Raw genomic sequence first — 4,591 nt, 5'->3', positions numbered from 1 at the left:
CCTCAACTTCGGCGCTTGTTTCCACACATTTGCTCGACATTTTTTAGAGCGGGTTACCTTGGCATCTCACTAATTGTTGAATACCTATGTACGCGCATCTAATTATAGGGCTGATACTAACCAAATGTAACACAGACGTAATTAGCTATAAGAAGATGAAAGGGGTTTGGTAAGCATTTTGTAGTTATTGCAAACCTTTTTATACATTTTCAAGATTTCCATCACCAACTGTTTTGATATGGGCGACAGGAAGTCTTTATCTTGTCCACTGAAGACAAGTTTATTGTTTCGTCTTCAATTACATGCACAGCTGCAAATGGCCCGCTGAGGTCAGCACGCCCGGACTTTGAAGGGTCAGAGAAGGTTGTCAACACTGCATCTTTCAAATTACACGACATATTATTTGCAAATGATATCTTATGACGCCAACTAATTGACTATATGGCTTACCGAACCCGAAGGTTCATCACCGAATTAACCAAAGCCCTGTCCTGGGCCAACAAAATCCAGGCTCCTTCAACTTCTGTCTCCCATAGATCCCGCCTGACATTATCCTCCCATCTACGTCTAGGTCTACCCAGCGGTCTCTTCCCTTCGGGTATCCCAACCAGTACCCGGTGCACACCTCTTGTCTCATCCATGTGCGCTACATGCCCCGCCCATCTCATTCTTCTCGACTTAATCACCCTGACAATATTGGGGGAGGAATATAAATTTTGAAGTTCATTATGCAGTTTTCTCCAGACCCCATCGTCTGCTCTCCTAGGCCCAAATATCCTCCCTTAGAGTGAGAGACCACGTTTTGAACCGATGCAAGACAACTGGCAGAATTATTGTTTCGTATATTATAATCTTCAGGTTCTTAGAAATCAGTCGTGAAGACAAAATATTTTGAACTGAGCAGTAGCAGGCATTTTCGGAATTTAGCCTCCCCCTAATTCCGTCGTGAATAAATTTTGATTTGTTATTGTTGTTTCATTGTTCCGTAAACCCGCGTACTATATAGTAACAGTATCAGAACTTTAACCTGATTTTCGACCACTTTCAAGGTCACTGACAATTTATTCTGGCCGATTAAACGCACGACGTCGCTTTCATTGCTATCGTAAACCACGTGCACTCTTAGCTTCGTGTTGTTGATGATGTGTCCGTGCTATGAATGCTTTTACGAAATCTTGTGACGTATTCGAGTATGGTGACCAAAGAACGTAGAAGCGAAAATCAAGGTAATGCATCGTGGAGATGTACTTTGTATGTCGACTGTTGAACGTTTGAATACAGTCTCGCGAATAATGGTATACGTTGTAAGTGTGCTCGTAGATGTGGAAATGGAGTGCTGACAAGAGTAGGTTTTCTCTCTGCGTTTCTGATAATGTCATCTCTGGTCGCGACGACGATGGCGCCATCATTCTACTTCGTGTGTTTGGGATTGTTTGACTAAGATATTTTGTTGTGACTTCTGCTTCTGTTTTGTAGCGTGATTATTAATCTTTTCTGTATTTGTTAAGAAATATTGAAATAATTTGCTAAGAGCTTAATATTTTTTATTACATTATCATTTATCTTTATTAATGAGGTCAATATTTCTGTAGAATGTTTCCCTGATTTATTTCTTTCATGTTTTCCAGACTGCTTTTATTTTGTTTTTTTGCTCGAGGCTGTTTAGTCTGGTTGTCACATTTAATCTGATTTAGACCTCGAGAAAGTAAGTATCTTATAATATTTCGTGCAGTGAATTTTCATTACTTGGTTGTTCCACTATTGACAAATTAGGTAATCTTTTTTTATCTTTGTGATCCAGTCATTCTTTTCAGATATTTTATCACTGTTTTGGTGGTGAAACTTGCTTATACATTTTTAAGAGATTATTTAGGAATGTGTTGAATTTTGAATCTACATCAAGGCTGTTTAATACTGAGTGCCAATTTTCATTCGATGTGTTATACATTCTTTAATAGTGTCTTCATTTCTGAGTCTGATTGATATTCTGTACTTATGATAACTGGAGATCGACTTTTTTATTATTAATATTACTAGGAGTCATACATCGTGATCAGATGGAGTAATTTTGGATTCTTATGGGGAAATTAACTATTGCCATGACATTGGAAGATGCTAGTCGATCATTTTACACATTTTTATGGTGACTTTCAATAAGATAATTTGTATTGATGATAATGGGACCACAGTTGACGATGTTGTGCTGTAGGTTTAAAAAGATAATTTATAATGCTTTGTAACTTGTTTAGGAAAGTCAGCATTGCCAGTGGGGGCTCTATGTATAGCTAGGACATATATGTTGGAATGTTTAGATTCCAATTGCACAATGCAGCATCTATTTCTTGTTATTTTAGTGACACAATGCATTTATCTAATTAAATTTTAGGTTCTTTTTGGCAATAATACTTGCACCTTCTTTTACCATATTTCATCTAGAGTAAGTACCTCCAAAAGTAACATTTTCAAGTTTACCTCTGGTGTTGTGTTAAACACAGATTAGGGTGTGTACTTATTATTAATGGACACTGATAGTTGATCAGTTTTGTTTGAAAGTCCTCTTATGTTATGATGGTGCACCACAGAATTGTTATCTTGATTGTATTCTGAATTTAGAACTGGTTTATTAGCATTGATGTAGACATCTTTCAGGTATTTGGTGACAGATTTGGGCTTAAGCCTAAAAGAAGGGTTAGATCTTACATCAGTGATTACAGGTATCCAGTTTGCACCTAATCTAATTAGCAGTGAGTTCACAAGCTTCTACTTGCCTTCTGAATTAAGTTGTAATCCGTGTCTGGTATGATCATTCCTATTTCAGGATGAATTGTCAGTTAATCCAATATGTGATTTGTCTGCATTGCAAAGGGCACACTCAAGTAGAATATTTCCACTCCCCACCAACTTGTCTATATTGGGCTTGTCATGGTTGCAAAAGGAAAGTACTAGAAATCTGGTGACTTTGTAGGTTATGATTGCGTAATGTCATGAAAGAGAAATTTATGGGTTTTTACTTGTTCAATAAGCTCCTGATTATGAGTGTTTGGAATATTCATGCATTACTTCTTTTTTAAATAAGCACAGGTGAAATAGGCCTTCAACATCTTACTTGCCTGTGGGGTGGGGCTGGGGGTTCTAAAGAAGATGGATGAAAATCATAATAAAATTCAAGTGACAGTAAAACAAAGGCTTCGTGTACTTAGGAAATTTGAGAACAAAGAATGGGCAACAGAATTTATAATAAAAGTATGTGATAGGGATTGAGTGATTCCATCCTTGAAAGAACACCATATACCTTGCTGACCTACTGATGGCGTATTTTGGGCATAGTTTTCTGGGAGTCCAGTAACACTGGTTTGATTATGGGGTAAACTTTCTCCAGAGCTAGTAAGAAATCAGGAAATCAGAAGTTCATGTCATGGTGTGTGCTATGAGAAGTTTTGAAAAGATTGACAGTGAACTGAAAAATGGCTTCAGAGTGGTGCGTGTGAAGTGGACTTCCGGCACATGACAGACGGACATTGTAAGAGCTGCCGTGAGACAAATGACAGTGAAGTTCATGCTGTCATGAGGGAGAGTCTAAAGAGATTTCAGAACAAGTGAGCATTACAAACTGTTTCGTAAAAAAGGTCTGTTGTGTAAGAAACGTTAAGCAGTTTGTGAAGTTCTGTGAATGCACCAAACAAAATAGTTTGGATTAACTCTCTTTTTTTATTATCTATGCATCTTCTACCCTTCATTAGCCCTGATAATCAATACAACAGGTGGGAAAGGGAAATTCTTGAAATCTCTTAACTTTTTTGGTTATGGTTGTAAAAGAAAAGTTGTTTAACTGTGATGTCTTCGTTATTATTGTATAAAATATGAAAGACATTTTCTTGAAATCAGTTTGGCTATTATTCTGTAATTCATACTCATGTAATTCGTATTTGTTTCAACGTAAATAATTACACGTTTCCCCAGCGCGTGGGGTTTTATCTAATTTTTTTTCTACATTATTTAGCTTATTTAAAAACTCTGGTTTCCCTACAATAGGCATAAATCTTTTGCCTTTTACTAAAGTTTTCTGTTGAGGGGAACATATGATTCATACTGTTTCATTCTTACATTTGAATTACTGGTTGATTTTTTTAACTTTGTTGTATTGAGAATGTCAGAACAAAAATGTCTACTCTGCAGTTATGAGATCTAACGTAATATTAATCTCAAACACTACCGTGTACTTATCAATTCACTGTTACAAATTCCATTGCTCATCTTAAATCCTAGATGAAAACTTCTTGTATGTTCTTTCTACATGCTGTATGTTCACAGGTGTGGGGTATGGAGTGTCATCGGAGGAAGCAAAAGAAGCAGCTGCTAGATCAGTTTCGGACAGGATCTTAGTTGCTTCCGAAGAGTAAGTGTTCATCATTACTTCACTCTGATGTACAGAGAATATTTCTTTCAGCACAGGGAACCTGTAAAAGTATGAAAGTAAACCACCAGGTGTATCTGAAGTCTTGACCTGATAACCGTCTGTCCTTTTGTTTGCTAGGAATTCTGACATCCCGCTCGACCCCAATTATATCACTAGATACTTTGTGTCTCTCTC

The 4,591-nt window shown here is 37.1% G+C and overlaps 1 long non-coding RNA gene and 1 other non-coding gene across 2 annotated transcripts; both read left to right on the top strand.

Annotated features, from left to right (window-relative positions):
- The first annotated feature begins 6 nt into the window (after nt 1–6).
- On the top strand, nt 7–3,581 carry LOC147870794 (uncharacterized). Its single transcript, XR_015533158.1, has 2 exons — nt 7–2,437; nt 3,475–3,581. It is a non-coding gene; the product is annotated as an uncharacterized LOC147870794 (long non-coding RNA).
- Nucleotides 3,582–4,009: 428 nt separating this feature from the next.
- On the top strand, nt 4,010–4,123 carry LOC147870793 (U5 spliceosomal RNA). The gene has a single exon (XR_015533159.1). It is a non-coding gene; the product is annotated as a U5 spliceosomal RNA (small nuclear RNA).
- The last annotated feature ends 468 nt before the right edge of the window (nt 4,124–4,591 follow it).

This window comes from Zootermopsis nevadensis, unplaced genomic scaffold, assembly GCF_977971745.1.
Source record: "Zootermopsis nevadensis isolate Lab colony 2312 unplaced genomic scaffold, Znev_1.0 Znev_ptg000198l, whole genome shotgun sequence".
Lineage (NCBI taxonomy): Eukaryota > Metazoa > Arthropoda > Insecta > Blattodea > Termopsidae > Zootermopsis > Zootermopsis nevadensis.
The sequence above is the reverse complement of the archived record's forward strand: the minus strand, read 5'-3'. Positions and strand labels throughout refer to the sequence as shown.